The following is a 20,463-nucleotide window of genomic DNA, read 5'->3' as shown; positions in this document are numbered from 1 at the left end:
TCCTGACCAGTTCATTTTTCCTTCCAGTGAAGCCATCTTGACCTAGGGTTTTCTTTGTGGGTAGTTTTTAATTTTTTTTGTAGAGACAGGGTCTCACCATGTTGCCCAGGCTGGTCTCAAACTCCTGGGCTCAAGCAGTCCTCTTACCTCAGCCTCCCAAAGTGCTGAGATTACAGTCATGAGCCACCACACTGGTCTGAAGAATTTATTTATTTTTTATTTTTTTTGGGAGATGGCATCTCGCTGTGTTGCCAGGCTGGAATGCAGTGGCACGACCTCGGATCACTGCAACTTCCACCTCCCGGGTTCAAGCAATTCTCCTGCCTCAGCCTCCCAAGTAGCTGGGACTACAGGCGCACACCGCCATGCCTGGCATTTTTTTTTTTTTTTTTGTATTTTAGTAGAGATGGGGTTTCACTGTGTTGCCCAGGCTGGTCTCTAACACCTGAGCTCAGGCAATCCACCCATCTCGGCCTCCCAAAGTGCTGGGATTACAGGTGTGAGCCACTACACCTGTCCTGGTCTGAAGAATTTTTAAACACCACAGCTAAGGACCTGAGCATTCATCTGCAGCTACCTATATGCTCTTGTTACATACAGTTGTTATACTAGTGGGTTTTTCACAGCCATCTTTTATGACTGTTTTTGGAAAATGTCACATTGACCTTCATACATATTCAAAACTTTAGGCTTTGTTGCATCTGGAGTCCAACACTGAGGCCCACAGATGTCACCAGCCCCCAGCCAGCATGGTGGGGCATGTCTCAGTTGTCTTCCTTTCCCCCTTCAGCAGCCACGCAGAAAAGCTTTTCCATCGTTTAGAATCTGATTTTTATACAATTGTGGCCTGGTGGCCAGCCCATTCAGGTAAAAGAATAATGAAGAACCCTGATTATTGAAACTTAGTATCCCACCCCCATCTTGCCTCCAAATTTAAAGCAGTTCATTTTATTATAGTGTTTTGGATAGGCTGTTAATAAATCAGTTTGGAGAACTAAGGAAATAGTATTAAATTTAGTGAAAAGAACCTATTTAGGCTTTGGATCCTAAACAGATCTGGCTTCCACCACTTAGTAATCCTGCTGTTTTTGGCAGATTGTTTAACCTCTGAATCTGTTTATTTCTAAAATCAGAATATGCGTCTGATACTGTGCCTGGTTTGTAAGAGGCATTCAAATGGTAGCAGTAGTTATTACATTCATAAGTGCTGAATTTTTCTTTAGATTACTGTATATCCCAAATGAAGTTTTCCATCTTTTGGTTCCAGAGGGTTATAGCCAGTGAATAAAGTTTCACATTGTGACTTTATTTTGCTTATGTGGCATGGTAGAAAGGTGTATAGATGATTATATTATAGGAGACAGTACTGGAGTTCCGATTTCTCTTAGGTGTTTGGGGTAGAACTGTTAATCCAAATCAAACTGCTTGGATTTTCTTCTAACACCTCCCTTCATTGGAAGACCTCACACTGTTGGCTATGTCATTTATGTCACATTGTCACTCAGATCCCTTTTCTGGGTTGAAGGTGGAGAAATATAATTCACATAAAAGGCCCAAATGCTAATGTTTTCTGTTTTACTGTACTTCCTGGCTTGTTTTATGGGAGTAATACTTCCATGTATTGCTTTAATTTTTTTGTATGTATGTATTTATTTATTTTGAGACAACGTCTCGCGCTGTCACCCAGGCTGGAGTGCAGTGGCATGATCTCGGCTCACTGCAACCTGTGCCTCCTGGGTTCAAGTGATTCTCCTGCCTCAGCCTCCCAAGTAGCTGGGACTACAGGTGTGCACCACCACACCTGACTAATTTTTGTATTTTTAGTAGAGATGAGGTTTTGCCATGTTGGCCAGACTGGTCTCGAACTCCTGACCTCAGGTGATCCACTCGCCTTGGCCTCCCAAAATGCTGGGATTACAGGCATGAGCCACCACACCTGGCCTATGTGCATTGTTTTTAAAAACAAAAATGTTGTATGTTTTGTATGTAGGAATAAAAGCAGAAGGCTCCCAGGGGCATGTTAGGGTGTATCATCTCCTAAAGTTAAATATTCTGCAAGTTTACACAAGCAGTAACTTCATGAATTACCAAGTATTACTGAGAGTATTTATGTTCCAAATTCAAAGCCTTAATCAAACCAGAAAAAAACATATTCTGTTGGGTTTGAACAGGTGGTTTTCTTATTCATTGTATACTTAGAACCTTGGGACTTGAAGGTCAGAGAGTCAAGGGAACTGCCAAGGAGTTAGTTGCTAGATATTTTTTTTTTTTTTTTGAGCTGTATATATTTCCCCACTTGAAAAAACAAAAACACTACTACTTATATGGCATTAGTATGATAGGTGAGAGAGAATGTTGTTGGCCATGGTTACCACCTTAAATTGACATGGGAAAAGAGAATCAATATGAATGGAGGAAAAAAACAATAATTTCATTTAATCATACATTTTTACCATTAACCTGTTTTCTTTTGGCTTATTCTTCTGAGCTAGGGTAAGCAGGCTTGGTTTGTCTTTGTTGTTTTTGTTTTTTTTGTGTCAGTGACCTCCAAATAGATGATCTTCCAGACGAAATGGTTGCCTGTTAGTACATCTGGTCTATATTTGAAAGCTGCAAAAGGTGATTGCGTATCTCTTGAAATAAGGGGAATTGTGAAATAGTTTTCTCAACCTGCTGCATGGATTTTGACTATTCAGGTCGTGATCTCCGCAAGTTACTTAAACTAGAATTTCTCAACCAGTGTATTGTGTCAGGGTGCGTTACAGATGTGTTGAGATACTGGTCCCCTCACACCTCTGGCCATTCATGCAGAATATAGTTTGGATACAGCATCCAAACCAATGACCTCAGATCCAGAGCAGTCTTGATCATTTACCCCATTGTGCCATACAAATATTATTTTCTGTCTTGACTTTAAAAAAGACTGGGCGCAGTGGCTCACGCCTGTAATCGCAGCACTTTGGGAGGCCAAGGCGGGCGGATCACAAGGTCAGGAGTTCGAGACCATCCTGGCTAACATGGTGAAACTCTGTCTCTACTAAAATACAAAAAAAAAAAAAAAAATTAGCCGGGCATGGTGGCGCTTGCCTGTAGTCTAGCTACTCAGGAGGCTGAGGCAGGGGAATCGCTTGAACCCAGGAGGCGGAGGTTGCAGTGAGCCGAGAGCGTGCCACTGCACTCCAGGCCTGGCGACAGAGAGACACCGCGTCAAAAAAAAAAAAAAAAAAGTTAAAAGTTAAAAAAAACTGGGAGCACTAATTTAGAAAGCTCAGTAATTGGATATCTTAACAGTTTTAAGATTCAAGGGGGTAAACAATCTGAAAATAATCTTGGCTTTAAGTTTTTAAAGCCATTTTAAGGTACCTCTCTGACTCCCAAGTAATTCTCTTTGGACACGTGATTCAAAGGATATGCTTTAAAATACAAGACTATGAACGATTTAAGGTTGGACAGTAGTGAAGAAATTCAAGTTCTTATTTTCTAAGCAGTAATGTGAGGCAGAAATAAAGTTCCCTTTTGTAAAACTGTTATCTCTACCTGACTAACTCTGAAAGCCACTGTATCTTTTCTGAGGCTGACATTTTGTTAATCATTCATCAAGCTTGGGTCTCATACTCTGAAGCCTAGGATACATTGTCTTCTTGTCTTCTTTCAGGAAAGACTGGCATATACTTAGTTTGAGCAGTTTAATTTTTTAACATTTATGTAAATCACCAAGTTAGCCTTCTTAGATGAGTTTCTGTTTGTCTAACTCAGGAATTATTAATTTTGCTGGAGTTTACAGATTTCCTGAGCCGGTAATAATTTTTTTCTTCAAAAAGAAAATGTGTGTGTACATGCTACTTTATATACATTTACCAGAGAGTTCATGGCCACTGATCTCATTGTTGAGCTGCATTTTCATTTCCAAAATTTGTGTAGTCTAAATAAGCGTTCCCCCATCTTATTATTTATTTATAAATTTATGTATTTAGTATAAACCAGGGATTGATTGCTCAAATGCCTTCAGGAGTTGAGCCAATAAGGTAAATGAAGAGTTATCCAGGTTTACGCGTGGTATCTCCATTGGGTGTCTTTTAAAAGAGCCAGTTGTTGGACAGTCACAGCTTACCATATCCAGCTGGTTTTTGTCAGTGCAGGAATGAAGAATCATTGTTACCAGACAGACCTACCTGCTCTCCCTCCTCCTTTATTTCTTTTAAGAAATAGAAAGTTAATTTTTTTTTTTTTAGTGTTGGTAGCTGTCACTTTGAAAAATATTAATTATGAAAAATTTTAATACATAATTCAACTTAATACCTTTTTTTTGTTTTTTGAGACAGAATTTCGCTCTTGTCGCCCAGGCTGGAGTGCAATGGCACGATCTCAGCTCACTGTAACCTCTGCCTCCCAGGTTCAAGTGATTCTCCTGTCTCAGGCTCCCAAGTAGCTGAGATTACAGGTGCCCACCACCACACCTGGCTAATTTTGTATTTTTAGTACAAATGGGATTTCACCATGTTGGCCAAGGCTGTCACAAACTCCTGACCTCAGGTGATCCACCTGCCTCAGCCTCCCAAACTGGTGGGGTTACAGGTGTGAGCCACTATGCCTGGCCCCTGATTTACTTTTTAAAAACAGTGTGAAGGCTGGGCACTGTGGCTCATGCTGTAGTCCCAACACTTTGGAAGGCTAAGATGGGATGATCACTTGAATCCAGGAGTTCGAGACCAGCCTGGGCAACATGGCAAAACCCTGTCTCTACTAAAAATGCAGAAAATTAACTGAGCGTGGTGGCTTACACCCATAGTCCCAGCTGTTTGGAAGGCTGAGGTAGGAGGATCACTTGAGCTCAGGAGTATGAGGCTGCAGTGAAGTAAACTATGATCATGCCACTGCACTCCAGCCTGGGTGACAGAGCAAGGTCCTGACTCTAAAAAAAAAAAAGAAAAAAAAAGTGAAAAACTTGTACACATATGCACCTAGTGACATTATTTCATAGTAGCCAAAAAGTGGAGACAGTCCAAATATCTGTCAATCAGTGAATGGACAACCAAAATGTGATATATTTATACAATGAATTCAGCCATAAAAGGAAATGAACTACTGATACTTGGCAACAACATGGATAAACTTGTAGACATTTTGCTAAGTGAAAGAGGCCACATATTGCATGATTCCATTTATGTGAAATGTCCATAATAGGCAAATACATGAAGACAGAAAGCAGATTATTGGTTGCCAGAGGCTTGTAGGAAGAGGCTATTGGGAGTTAATCCTCTGAGGTACTGGGTTTCTTTTTGGGGCAATGAAGTGTTCTGGAATCAGATAGTGGTGATGGTTCCACAGCATTGTGAATATACGAAAACACACCATTTTAGGGTACTGATTGTACCCTAAAATGATGAGTTTTATGTTACATGGATTTTATCTCAATTTTTAAAAAGTAGTATGTGAGCCAAATAGGAGATACACACACAGAGTAGTCCTGTTCCCAGCCATCTGTGGGGAATATATTCCAAGATCCCCAGTGGATGCCTGAAACCACAGATAATACCAAACCTGATTATCATCACTTAGAACACAGTTTTCTGTTGATGTCTTCCACCCACAAATTTAATGCCTTTCCCATTTTAACTAAGCATTTATCACATACTGCGGTCATAACTTTTGCAGTTTGAGGTACAACAGCAAAACAAATGTAAATTTATTTTTCCCTCTTCACATTATCACTGATAGAAGATTTGTTCTTACCATAGATCTTAGCAATTTCCACATACTAATTTTTTTTTCCATATTAAGTCAAGAACTTTCACCTTTTTACTTAAAGGAAGCACTTTACAGCTTCACATTGGCATTTCCAGATTCTCAGCATCGCTACTCTTGCACTTTGGGGCATTTCTTAAGTAAAATAAGGGTAACTTGAAGACAAGCACTGCAATACTGCAACATTCAAGTAACCAAGAAGGCTACCAAGTGACTAATGAGCAGGTGGCATATACAGCTGGACAAAGGGATGATTCACATCCAGGGCTGGATGGTACTAGATGGTGCAAGATTTCATCACATTACTCAGAACCATGTACAATTTAAAACATGGCTGGGTGCAATGGCCCATGCCTGTAATCCCAGCACTTTGGGAGGGTAAGGCGGGAGGATTGCTTGAGCCCAGGAGTTCAAGACTAGCCCGGGCAACATAGTGAGAAACCTTCTTTACAAAAAAAAAAAAAATAGCCAGGAGTGGTGGTGCATGCCCGTGGTCCCAGCTACAAGGGAGGCTGAGATGGGAGGTAGAGGCTGCTACAGTAAGCCACAGTTGCACCACTGCACTCCAGCTTGGGTGACTGAGTGCATCCTCATCTCTAAAAACAAACATGGAAAATAAAACTTAAGAATTATTCATTTCTGGAATTTTCCATTTAATATTTTCAGACTGCAGTTAACTGCAGGTAACTGAAACCATGGGTATGGGGGTTGGCTGTGTTTGTGGTCACCAGTTTACAGTCCCTTGCTGTGAATCTAGACAAATGTTTTCCAATCACTACCTCTGACATTGGGAAGGTTACGCAGTTTTGCCTTCCGTAAAATGAGAAAGACATTACTTAGGTCAGGGACTTGCTGGTTTAACAGTGATAAATCTGGTTGGGTATGGTGGCTCATGCCTATAATCCCAGCACCTTGGGAGGCCAAGGTAGGAGGATTGCTTGAGCTTAGGACTTCTAGACCAGCCTGGGTAACATAACAAGACCTCAGCAAAAAAAAAAAAAAAAAGAAAGAAAAAGAAAAAATTTAATTAGCAGGGGACAGTAGTGTATGCCTATGGTCCCAGCTACTAAGGAAGCTGAGGGAGGAGGATTGCTTGAGCCTGGGAGGTCAAGGCTGCAGTCACCCACCCTGGGTGACAAAGCAAGACCCTGTCACACACACAAAAATGATAAATCCCAAGAATCAGTGACTGACATAGGCATTCACATAAGATCTTCAGAATTGAAAGGCAACCAGTTTTTACTGCCCTTACTTCCAGCCTATTCTATTTTTGTCAGTTTTAGGACAACCTACCTTATTAGCTGTTGGTTGTTGATCACCTGCAGAGATGATGGTTGTCTCCTGTGTAACCTGCCACCATGGCAGTAAAGAAGGGAGTGGGAGAAGGGTGATAATCCTTATATTCTGCAGTTTTCTCACTTTAATCAGGTAGGTTAAATAACATATCCAACATCAGATGTAGGTTGTAGTGGTTCTAGTGTACTTATTCTTTCTGCAACCTTATGATGTCTTTTAAATCCAAGATCCATTCAGTAACGGAGTACTGAACTGTTTTTGTAGCTCTATCAAGGCTTGTCAAGCAGTGTGCTCATCACATGGTAAATCATGCAGCCTGGAACCTCATAAAATCTCCAAGAAACATCATTCACCCATACTGACTAGTTTCACATCTCTTTGGTAAGTGATAGTAGGAAACCTTTTTCCCCTGATTTAAAAAGGATGGATGCAATAACATTTATAGGTAAGACTGAGGAGCATTTTAAAAATCAACCACAGGCCAGGCACAGTGGCTCATGCCTGTAACCCTAGCACTTTGGGAGGCTGAAGCGGTTGGATCACCTGAGGTCAGGAGTTTGAGACCAGCCTGGGCAATGTGGTGAAACACAGGGCATACACCAAGAGAAATAAATCAAAGTCTAAGTACTTGAATTCATAATCTGAGGAGAGAGGTGTATGTAAACAAAACACATTCAGTGTGACAATGTCAGAGACTATATGGGGTTGCTCTGGCCCTGTAGAAGAGGTACTTGGCCCGTTTTGGAGAAAGATGGGAATGCTTCATAGTGGATGTAAAGTTTGCTGATTCTTGAAGAGTGAGTAGGATTTCCCCTAGCAAGCACTATTGGAAGGCATAATCAATGTATAAAAGCACAGAGACCTGGAGAGGAGTGGGAAGCAAGTTCAGTCAGTTTAAACAAATGTTTTGAAAATGTTAATCTGTGCAGTACAAAGACATTAGGATAGAACAGGTTGAAACAATACTGATTGAATTTATTGGTTATGGGACTATTTATGGTTTTCATTTTTTGTGTCAGTTTTTGTTTTTTCTCCCTGAGAATCAGACTGGGATCTTGTATCAGTTTTGATAAATTATTTTTCTTCTGGGAATTTCAAGTTTGTGGGCACAAAGTTGTTCATGATATTGTCTTGTCTTTTTACCATCTGTAGGATCTGTAGTGATGTATCATTTCCATTCTTGATATTGGACATTTACCCTAATTCATCCCTCACTCCCTCATTTCCATTCTTGATATTGGAATTTACCCTAATATTCATTCTCTGTCTCTCTCTCTCTCTTTCTCTCATTCTTTCTTTCTTTTTTTGAAACAGAGTCTCACTCTGTCGCCAGGCTGGAGTGCAGTGGCATGATCTCAGCTCACTGCAACGTCTGCCTCCCGGGTTCAAGCGATTCTCCTGCCTCACCCTTCTGAGTAGCTGGGACTACAGGCGTGTGGCACCACACCCAGATAATTTTTTATATTTTTAGTAGAGATGGGGTTTCACCATATTGGCCAGGCTGGTCTCGAGCTCCTGGCCTCATGATCCTCCTGCTTCAGCCTCCCAAAGTGCTGGGATTACAGGCATGAGCCACCACACCTGGCCCTTCTTTTTTTTCTTAAATCAAGCACACTTACATTTTGAATTTCTCCCCCCAGCCCTGCAGAGGCAGGGTCTTTCTCTGTCGCCCTGGCTAGAGTGCAGTGACATGATCATAGCTCACTGTAGCCTCGAACTCCTGGGCTCAAGTGATCTTCCTGCCTTAGCCTCCTGAATAGCTGGGACTCAGCTAATTTTTTTCATTGTTTTTATTATTAAAAACAATTTTTTTGAGATGGAGTCTCACTGTGTTGCCCAGGCTGGTCTCAAACTCCTGGACTCAAGCAATCTTCCCGCTTCAGCCTTCCAAAGTATTGGGATTATAGTCATGAGCCACCATGCCTGGCCTAATTTTTAAATTATTTTTGTAGAGATTGGGGGTTGCACTCTGTTGCCCAGGCTGATGTCAAACTCCTGGACTCAGACAATCCTCTGCCTCGGCCTTTCAAAGTGTTGGGATTACAGGCATGAGCCACGGGCTCAGCACGAGCCTTTTTAAAGACTCAACTGGTTTTGTGGATCCTCTTTGTTTCATATTTCTTTGATTGCTGCTTTCCCCTTTTTTTTCCTTCTACTTTCTCTGGGCTTCTGTTTTCAAATTTATTGAGGTATGTGTAAGTTCTTAATTTTTAGTTTGCTTTTCTAAGTTCAAGTTTATGAATTTTCATTTTTGAATCAGGGATTTGCTATGTCACCCAGGCTGGAGTGCAGTGGCATAATCACAGCTCACTGCAGCCTCCACCTCCTAGGCTCAAGTGTTCCTCCCATCTCAGACTCCTGAATAGTTGGACTACAGGTGCATGCCACCACACCTGGCTTTTTTTCTTTTTTTTTTTTTAATAGTTTTATTTTTAAATTAAAAAAATAGAGACAGGGTCTCACTGTGTTGCCTAGGCTGGTCTCCAAACTCCTGAGCTCAAGCAATCCTCCCACCTTGGCCTCAGCCTCCCAAAGTGTTGGGATTACAGGCATTAGCCACCGTGCACAGCCTAATTCTTTTTTTTTTTTTGAGATGGAGTCTCGCTCTGTCGCCCAGGCTAGAGTGCCGTGGCGCGATCTCGGCTCACTGCAAGCTCCGCCTCCTGAGTTCACGCCATTCTCTTGCCTTAGCCTCCCAAGTAGCTGGGATTACAGGCGCCCGCCACCATGCCCAGCTAATTTTTGTATTTTTAGTAGAGAAGGGGTTTCACCGTGTTAGCCAGGGTGGTCTCGATCTTCTGACCTCGTGATCCACCCACCTGGGCCTCCCAAAGTGCTGGGATTACAGGCGTGAGCCACCACGCCTGGCCGATTTTTTTAATTTTTATTTTTGTAGAGGTGAGGTCTCGCCATGTTGCCCAGGCTGGTCTCAAACTCCTAGGTTCAAGTAATCCACTCACCTCAGCCTCCCAAAGTGCTGGGATTACAGGCATGAGCAACCACACCTGGCCTAAGTTTATACATTTCTAAGTCCTGCTTTAATTGTATCTCACGTTTTGAAATGTCATATTTTTATGAACAAACTGTGTAGCCTATGTTTTATTTTGTTTAAAATTTATTGATTGATTGATTGATTTTGAGGCACAGTCTCTGTCAGCCAGGTTGGAGTGCAGCACTGTGATCATAGCTCACTGAAGCCTCAAACTCCTAGGTTCACATGATCTCCTACTTCAGCCTTCTGAGTAGCTAGGACCACAGGTGCATGCACCATACTTAGCTAACTTTTAAATTTTTCTGTAGAGTTGGTAGTCTTGCTGTGTTGCCCAGGCTGGTCACGAACTCAGCCTCAAGCCATCTTTCCTCTTCAGTCTCCCAAAGTGCAGGGACCCCTGAGCTGTGCCCAGCTCTTAATTTCTAATTGATACATAATTGTACATATTTATGGGATATATTGTGATGTTTCAGTGCACGTGTACATCGTGTATATATACCCCATGTTTTAGATGTATCTCTTTTTTTTTTTTTGAGATGGAGTCTCTGTCACCCACGCTGGAGTGCTCACTGCAACCTCCACCTCCTAGGTTCAAGCGATTCTCCAGCCTCAGCCTCCTGAGTAGCTGGGATTATAGGCACCCACCACCACACTCAGCTAATTTTTGTGTTTTGTTGTTGTTGTTTTTAAGTAGAGATGAAGTTTCGCTGTGTTGGCCAGGCTGGTCTCAAACTCCTGACCTCAAGTGAGCCACCACACCTGGCCTAGAGGTGTCTCTTTTATTTATTTGTTTATTAATTTTTTTTTTTTTTTTTTTGAGAAGGAGTCTCACTCTGTCTCCCAGGCTGGAGTGCAATGGCGTTATCTTGCTACAACCTTCGCCTCTCTGTTTCAAGTGATTCCCCTGCCTCAGCCTCTAAGAGCAGCTGGGACTACAGGCACGCACCACCACACCCAGCTCTTTTTTGTATTTTTAGTAGAGACAGGTTTCTCTGTATTCGGGTTTCACTGTATTGGCCAGGGTGGTTTTGAGCTCCTGACCTCAGGTGATCTGCCCACCTTGGCCTCCCAAAGTGCTGGGATTACAGGCATGAGCAGCTGCACCCGGCCTAGATGTATCTCTTTTAGACAGCATGTGATAGAATTTTTTTCCTTTTTTTAAATTTTCTTTTTCAAATTAATACACAGTAAAATTGACTCCTTTTTGTGTATACTGTTCTATGAATTTTAATACATACATAGATTCAAGTAGCTACCATCACAACTGGGACATAGAACAGTTATATCACCTTCTGCATGTTACCCTTGGTAACATACCTAGCCTCCCACCCCTAATCTCTAGCAACCACTATTCTGTTCTGAGTTACTACAGTTTTTTGTTTGTTTGTTTGTTTGTTTGTTTTGAGGTGGAGATCGTGCATTGGCGCGATCTCGGCTCACTGCAAGCTCTGCCTCCCAGGTTCATGCCATTCTCCTGCCTCAGCCTCCTGAGTAGTTGGGACTACAGGCACCCACCACTGCGACCGGCTAATTTTTTATATTTTTAGTAGAGACAGGGTTTCACCATGTTAGCCAGGATGGTCTCGATCTCCGGACCTTGTGATCCGTCCGCTTTGGCCTCCCAATGTGCTGGGATTACAGGCGTGAGCCACCGCGCCCAGCCTTACTACAGTTTTATCTTTTCATGAATGTCATATAAATGAAATCAAACATTATGTAATATTTTGAGACTGGCTTATTTCATTCAGCATACTGCCTCTGAGATTCATCAAAGTTATTGTGTGTGTAAATGGTTAGTTCCTTTTTATTACTGAGTAGTATTCCATTTATGGATAGACTATAGTTACTTTTATCCATTCACTCCTTGAAGGACATTTTGGTTTTCATTCTTTGGTGATTATGAGTAGAGTTGCTGTGAACATAACATTATAGGCTTTTGTGGATATAAGTTTTCATTTTTCTAGGGTAAATAACTGTGAGTTGGATTGCTGGGTCATATGAAAAATGTACGTTTAACTTATTTATAAAGAAGTTGTCGAACTGTTTTCTAGAATGGCTATACAGTACTGTTTTGCATTCACACTAGCAATGTATGAGTTTCAGTTTTTCCTCATCTTCTCTAGCATCTCATCCTCTTTAGCATTTCAAGTTAAATATTGGCAGTATTTAACTTGTAATGTTAAAAATTTTAGATTTACAGAAGTTACAGATAGAATCTCCATATATGCTTCCCTCAGTATCTCCTAATGTTCACATCTTGCCATAACCGTGATATGTCATCAACACTAAGAAATTGGGCCAGTCATGGTGGCTCACACCTGTTATCCCAGTAACTCTGGAGGCCGTGGTGGGGAGGATTGCTTGAGGCCAGACGTTTGAGACCATCCTGGATCTCAGAAGTTAGGTGGGCATGGTGGCATGTGCCTGTAGTCCTAGCTACTTAGGAGGCTGAGGCAAGAGGATCACTTGAGCCCAGGAGTTTGAGGCTGCTGTGAACTGGGAGAGCTAGGATCACACCATTGCACTCCAGCCTGGGTGACAAAGTGAGACCCCATCTCTAAAAATAAATAAATAAATAAAATAATTAAGACATTAACATCGGTATAATACTATTAACTAAACTACAGGCTTTATTTGGATTTTACCAGTTGTATCCTTTTTCTGTTCAAGGAGCCAGTCCAGGATACCACGCTAATTTAGTCATTATGTCTCTTTAGTATCTATCCTCCAGTCTGTGAAGCTTCTTAGTCTGTCTTTAATTTTCATTACTTGGAAACTTTTGAAGAAGACTGGTGATGTATTTTATAGAATGTCCTTCAATACAGGTTTAATGTTTTCTCAAGATTAAATTATGGTTATGGATTTTTGAGAAGACTACCACAGAGGTGAAGTGCCCTTCTCATCACATTGTATCAGGGGCATATGATGTCAAAGTGACTTAACACTAGTGATATTTCAGTAAAGTCTGCCAGGTTTTTCTACTGTAGAGTTGCTATTTCTCCCTTTCCAAGCCTATTGGATTTAGGAATACCCTTGTAATGAATAAGCATGGAAAGGGAGAAATTTAGGCTCTCTTTCCATGCTTACTTATTTCCTTTTCTAAAAGGAGGAAAATTGAGCTCCACCTGCTAGATTCCTTACATGCGCAGTTCACAATAGGGTTCCCCCAAGAGAATCTAATGCTGTTGCTGATGGGACAGGAGGCAGAGCTCAGGCAGTAATGCGAGTGACTCCCGATGCTCACCTCCTGCTGTGTAGCCTGGTTCCTAACAGGCCATGAACTGGTACAGGCCCATGGTCTGGGGATTGGGGACCCCGATATAAATGGAAGTATACAATATGTAGCCTTTTGTTTCTGGCTTCTTCACTTTAAGATTCACCATGTTGGTCCGGTGTAGCAGCTCACACCTGTGATCCTAGCACTTTGGGAGACTGAAGCCAAAGGATTGCTTGAGGCCAGACGTTTGAGACCAGCCCGGGCAACAAAGCGAGACCCTGTCTCTACCAAAAAAAGAAAAATGATTCATCCATTTTGTTGCACAAATCAGTAATTTGTTCCTTTTTATTGCTAAGCATCCCATGGCAAACCATTTGTTTATTCATGTAACTGTTAGACACCTTGGTTGTTTCTATTTTTTTCACAATTATGAATAAAGCTGCCTTAAATGTTTATGTATAGGTTTTTGTATAGATACGGGTTTCCATTTCTCTTGAGTAAATACCTAGGAGTGGGAATGCTGGTTATATGGTTAAGTACATGTTTAACTCTATAAGAAACTGCCAAACTGTTTTCCAAAACCATTTTGCATTCCCACCAGGAACGAATTAGCTACTGTTACTCAGCATCCACACCAGCTTTTGGTATAGTCAGTTTTGTTTTCTGTTTTTTTTTTAAATTTTAGCCATTTTAATAAATCTGTAGTGGTAGTGGTATGATTTAATTTCATTTTCCCTGCTGTCTGGCAGTGTTGTGTATCTTTTCATATACTTATCTGTATATCTTCTTTTGTGGTGTGTATGTTCATGTCTTTTGCCCATTTTTAAATTGGTGCTTTCTTATTGAGTTTTTTTATATGTTACAGATACAAGTTCTTTATTAAGATTTGTGATTTGCAAATACATTCTTCTCGTGTCTGGCTTATTTTCTTAATAGTGTCTTTCACAGAGCAGAAATATTTTAACGTTGATGAAGTTCGGTTTATCAGTTTTACAGCCCATGCCTTTAATGTCATATCTTCAAACTCTGCCTAACCCCTGGTCGCAAGAAGGTTTGATAATTTTACATTTGTATCTTTTTTTTTCCCCCCAGAGGTGGAGTCTTGCCTTGTCACCCAGCCTAGGATTATACAGTCATGAGCCACCGCATCTGACCCAAGTTTTACATTGATATCTATGATTCATTATGAATTTTTATATAAAGTGTGAGATTTAGATTGAAGTTTATGATTTTGCATATTGATCTCCAAGTCTTCCAAAACGATTTATAGAAAAAATTATTATGCCTGTAATCCCAGCACTTTGGGAGGCCAAGGCGGGTGGATCAGTTGAGCTCAGAAATTTGAGACCAGCCTGGGCAATATGGTGAAACCCCATCTCTGCTGAAAATACAAAAATTAGCAGGGCATGGTGACGCACTCCTGTGGTCCTAGCTACTTGGGAGGCTGAGGCAGGAGAATCACTTGAACCCAGGAGGCAGAGGTTGCAGTGAGCTAAGATCATGCCCCTGCACTCCAGCCTGGGCACCAGAGGCAGACCCTTTCTCGAAAAAAATACATATATACATATATATATATATGTATATATGTCCTTTCTCCATTGAACTGCCTTTGTACCTTTGTCAAAAATTAATTGGCCTTATTTGTGTGAGTGTATTTCTGTACTCTTTATTCTGTTCCCTTGATCTATGTTTTATCCTTTTGCCAATACACTGTTTTGACAACTATAGCTTTGTAATAAGTTTAAAATCAGATAGTATAATTCTTCCAGCTTTACTATTTTTCAGAATTGTTTGGATTATTCTGGTTTATTTGGATTTCTTTTTTAATCCAGTCTGATATGATAGTCTTTGTCTTTTACCTGGATAATTTATTCCACTTATATTTAATATAATTAATCATATTCCAATTCAACTTTTTTCCCCTATGTTTCTTATGTTCTAGATTTTTTTCTTCTCCCATCTTAACATTCTTTTGGATTCTTTTTATGATTTTACTTTTCCCTCTCTGGTTTGGAAATACTTGCTATTTTTATTCTGTAATTAGTTGTCATACATGTTGTGACTTGCAGCTATAACTTAGCAAAACCTGACATAATTTTATCTTCTTTTCATATAATAAAAGACCTTTAGAAAGAATACTTTGAAATCTCCTCAATACACTGTGTTTTTATTGTTATGTATTCTATGTTTTAAAGCTCCTCGAGGTATTGTTATTCTTTTGTATAATCAATGTTTGTTTGGAGCTGTCTGTAAATTTTCCTCTTTTTGGCTCTGTATTTTTTCTTTCAACTCAGACCTTCCAAAATGGTATTATTTTTCTTCTTTCTTTAGAGACATTTGCTTGATAACAGAATTTTAATTTGGCGGCTATTTATTTTTTTCAGCATACTGCAGGTATTAAACTAACTTGGCTTCATTGTTGGTTTTGAAAAATCAGCTGTTCTAATGTTGCTCTTTGAATATAATCTGCCTTTTTTTGTACTTGCTTTTTAGGTTTATCTTTGTCTTTAGTTTTTTGTTTTTGTTTGAGACAAGGTCTTGCTGTTTTGCCCAGGCTGGCCTCCAACTCCTGGGCCCAAGCAATCCTCCTACATCAGCCTCCCAAATAGCTGGGACTATAGGCCTGTGCCATTACACCCAACTCATCTTTGTTTTTTCCTGCTATTTTGTGATTATATGTTTGGTTTTGGATTTCTTTTTGTTGATCTTGTTTGGAAATTGTTTGCTTCTGGAATTTGATGATGTCTAATTGCTTCTGGGATATTTTCAACTATCTTCAGTTACTGCCTTTATCCCATTCTCTTCTGCTAGTACCAATTAAAAGTATATCAAACTGGCTGGGCACGGTGGCTCACGCCTATAATCACAGCACTTTGGGAGGCCAAGATGGGCGGGTCACTTGAGGTCAGAAGTTCAAGACCAGCCTGGCCAAAACATGGCAAAACCCCCTCACTACTAAAAATACAAAAATTAGCCAGGCATGATGGCATGCACCTGTAGTCCCAGCTACTCTGGAGGCTGAAGCAGGAGAATCACTTGAACCTGGGAGGCCGAGGTTGCAATGAACTGAGATCGTGCCACTGCACTCTAGCCTGGGCGGCAGAACGAGACTTTGTCGCCAAAAAAAAAAAAAAAAAAAAAAAAAAAAAAAAAAAAAACGATTTCACTATATTTTTCCTCTTGTTTTTTGAGATCTGCTAGGGCATTGTATTTAAAAATAGATATTTGGCTGGGCCCGGTGGCTCACGCCTGTAATCCCAGCACTTTGGGAGGCCAAAGTGGGCGGATCACGAGATCAGGAGATTGGGACCATCCTGGCTAACACGGTGAAACCCCGTCTTTACTTAAAAAAAAAAAAAGATAAAAAAGAAAATTAGCTGGGCATGGTGGCGGACTCCTGTAGTCCCACCTACCCAGGAGGCTGAGGCAAGAGAATGGCGTGAACCCAGGAGGCGGAGCTTGCAGCGAGCTGAGATCAGGCCACTGTACTCCAGCCTGGGTGACAGAGCAAGACTCTGTCTCAAAAAAATAAAAAAATAAAAAATAATAAAAATAAAAATAGATATTTGTAGTAATCATTTGAGGCCCACAGTAAGGTACTTTTCTCCATGGAGAGCTTGCTTATATCAGGAATGCATGGGCACTAATCCAGAGACTGCCTTAAAACAAGCTTAAGATATGATATTCCCTCCAGTAGGGCTTTAATTCCTCCCTGGATCTTCCACTCCCCAGTCACTCTCACCATTAGGATGTATGCCTCTGAAGTCCCACCTTATGAAGAGGGCCTCTTGTGAGAGCCCTGGGCTTTGGTTTATGTGAGAACAAAATTCTAATTTTCAGGATCAACAGAGGCTTTCCAGGCTTCCTTGCTTGCCTATATCTCTGGGTTTGCATTTTCTATTCCCTTTTGGCTATAATTACTTCTGTGTCTTATTTAAAGATGAGTGGGCCAGGCGTGGTGACACATGCCTGTAGCCTCAGTTACTTGGGAGGCTGAGGTGAGAGGATTACTTGAGCCCAGGAATTTGAAGTGGCAGTGAGTTATGATTGTGCCACTGCACTCCAGCTTGGGCGACAAGGAACTGATTAGTGTTGGAAGTAGAGCAAATAAAGAGAAAGAATTCCAAAGCTTGTGAATTAATGATATTGTTTGTTTTAAGCACAAAATGGTAATAGTCGAGTAAACTAATAGCCTCCAAATCAGATATAAAAAGGTTGCTGACCTGATGTGCAAGTGCTTTTTTACACCTGGTGCCACGTTGCGTGTGGCATCCAATGATGTGTTTCTTATAGAAGATAACAAAATATGCCAGCCTTTAGTCATTTTAGGGTACAAAATTATAGGTCTTTAAAATTCTTAACTTGCTTTAAAGTGTTACACGTTGCAATTTCTTGTTTTAATGTTTTCCATCTGAATAATTCCTGTGCATACTTTAAGCGTAGTTTTTTTTTTTTCTCTTACAGTTTTCCCCATTTTAGGTACTCCATAAATATTTGTTGAATGAATGATGGGTTGGTGATGGTTTAAATACCCTTCAACGTCTGTACACCACCATGACTTAATTCTTTCAAGCACTGATCACTTGAGATTGTAATGATCTGTTTTCTTTGTCTGAGGGCAGAGATACTTTCTCTTTATTCTCCAGGGCCGAGAGAAAGAATGCCTTTCTGGCAGTCAGGCACACATTTCCTGGTATATAGTAAACGTTCAATAAATGCTTGCTGTATGAGCATTCTGCTCGTGATTTGAAAGGAAGAAAGAAATTAAGGGTAAGTATGGACATTTGAAATAAGTAATTTAGGTAACATTAGCTACTTGTGCTTTTTTGTATTAAGTTGGCCTTCTAATCAGTGCCCCTTTTGTAAAGGGAAATGGGCAAGTTTGACTGAATTTTTCTCTTTGCTTCTATAGCAAGGTAGAAAAGTATACATATTTAAGCTCTCCCGCTTCTATAGCAAGGTAGAAAAGTATACATATTTAAGCTCTTCCTGAGTTCCACAAGTCTTGTTTATCTCTTACCAGTTTATGTTGCCTGATTGCTTGGAAAAAGAGTTCATTCTCTGCAGCAGTGCATAAAAGGTGTCTTCCTGTATAGCTGCTTTTCCTCTAAACAAGCAGTCCTAAACCATGCAGTCAGTGCAATCTAAGCACATTCCTCATTCTTTACTATAGAAATCTTTGTCCTGTCTGGATGATGATGAGATCTTGTTCATTTGCTATGGTTCATTTAGGGATGAGAAGGAGGTTTTTTTTTTCCTTTTAAGATGGAGACTAATAAACATTAGGGTTAAAAAGAACTAATTGTATTACAGTTCAAAATTTGACTTAAAGTTCTAGAATGATCTTTTCCATTTCTGATACTAGGAAATTCATCAATAAAAATACATTAGCAGAAATGACTAAGCAAACTTGTTTGTATAGTTTTCTGGTATTGGACTGTTACTAAGCCTCTAGTTTTCTTTTTAGTTGCCAAATTGAAAAATAACAACTGAACATAAGAGATTAGAAGGAGGGGCTAGCTAAGGGCAAGAGGAGTTTTTATTGAAATTAATTCTGCTGTATTCAGTGTATATCAGTAAACTTAAGATTTTGGCAATGGACAATTTTTCCTTATGGTTTAATGGCATTTTCTTCTTATTTACTTATACTTTATTAAAGAATAGGTCATGCAGACCCATGCAGTTGGCTTTGATGTGGTCTGACTTCAGTCGGGAAAAATTCACTGACATGATACTTTTTTCATAGCTGATTAATTGGCTTCTGTTAGGCTAAACATTGAGCATACAAGACTTAGCCACGTCTTCAAAGTCATTCTGACGGCTTTAAGGTAGATGTAGTGGTCTGAAATGGTTAGCCACTAAAGTTATACCTCCTTTTATGCAATTACATGGGAACAGTAAGCACTAAGTAAGACAATTTAAAATGGAACTTAATAAGAAAGGCAGTGCATTTTCTGTTAGATTGCCTTAAGATATACTAGTATTATGAACAGTGGAGAGGAGATTTGATATTCCAAATATCTGGGACTCAGGCACTTTTTCCATCTTCCAAATAAGCTGCTATAAAAATTGCTAAAATCAAGTTTCTTTAGTATTCTCTTAATTTGAATTATCGAGGGGAAAAAGACAAATCCTAGTTGTAGTCCTGTGATTTAATAGAAGCTGTAGTATTGGGAAAGAGAGAGGGAAGGGAACAATTACTCAAGAACCTTTGACTTGGTTTTCCAGTTCTCTTAGTTGTGTACCAGATAACCTGAAGTATTTAGGAACACTCTATACTTTGGATGCAACTTCATTTTCATTTCATTTTAAAAAAATAAACCAAGATTAATTTGATTACCAAATAGTGTTTACTGAACGTGTTACAAAATGCAAAGCCTTAGGCTAGGTACTGTAAATTAAAAAGGTAAATTAAACATGGTTCTTAACTTTGTAGAACTTAAAGTCCAATTGAGAAATTAAGATTTGAAGACTGGTGTGTGTGTATGAATGTGCAGTAGAAAGTGATTGTGTTCTGTAGGGGTGAGAAGACTTGAACCTTGGAGGCCAACTCACTTTGAATCCCAACTGTAACTGTATTGGCTATTCTTGGTCAAGCTGCTGAACTTATTAGGCTGTTCTTATTTGTAGATAAGTGAAATTGATGCTTGCCTCGTAGAGTTGTTGGAAGAATTAGATACTTAAAGCTGAGAAACTCTTTTTAGCTCCAGACTTGTAATATCTAACTGCCTATTCAGAATCTTCGTTTGAATGATTCAAAACCATTTTAACATTAAGTCCAAAACCTGTCTTGTGCACTCTTATCTCCATGAATGGCACCAACAGTCTGTCAAGCAAGAAATCCAAGAGTCACCTCCCACTTCATACAGCATTTTCCAGTTCACTCAGAGCTATTGATTTTACACCATAAATTTTGTTTCTCATATTAGTCCACTGATCTCCACTGCCACCACCTTAGGTCACCGTTTCTCTCACATGTGCTACTGTAACAGCCTTCTCCCTAAGTCCTGTCCTACACTCAGCCAGAGTAAAAATTTTAAAAACAATATGTATGGGTCACTTTCTGCTTAAAACTTTTCAATGAATTTCTATTACTCTTAGTCCATAGGTAAAATCTTTAATGGCATACTTGTCTCACCCCTGTTCTGCCTTGCTCACTTATATTCCTAAGGCCTAGGATAGTACTTTTTCATAGTAGTTGGTTATATATTTA

General features: G+C 40.0%; 1 protein-coding gene across 3 annotated transcripts in view; it reads left to right on the top strand.

The window, feature by feature from the left end:
* CSNK2A1 (casein kinase 2 alpha 1) overlaps positions 1-20,463 on the top strand; it is a 64,450-nt gene that overhangs the window by 8,866 nt on the left and 35,121 nt on the right. The window contains exon 2 of one of the 3 annotated variants that reach the window (XM_032142665.2): positions 7,306-7,422. The exons of 1 other annotated variant lie outside the window; for it this stretch is intronic. The gene's annotated coding sequence lies outside the window, so the exon portion shown is untranslated. Of the gene's footprint in view, positions 1-7,305; positions 7,423-17,899; positions 18,021-20,463 lie in introns of those variants that run through there. One more of the 3 variants, XM_058432732.1, reaches the window with a different exon arrangement.

This window comes from Hylobates moloch, unplaced genomic scaffold (assembly GCF_009828535.3).
Source record: "Hylobates moloch isolate HMO894 unplaced genomic scaffold, HMol_V3 SCAFFOLD_21, whole genome shotgun sequence".
NCBI lineage: Eukaryota > Metazoa > Chordata > Mammalia > Primates > Hylobatidae > Hylobates > Hylobates moloch.
Note: the sequence above shows the minus strand (reverse complement) of the source record. Positions and strands in the feature narration are given on the sequence as shown.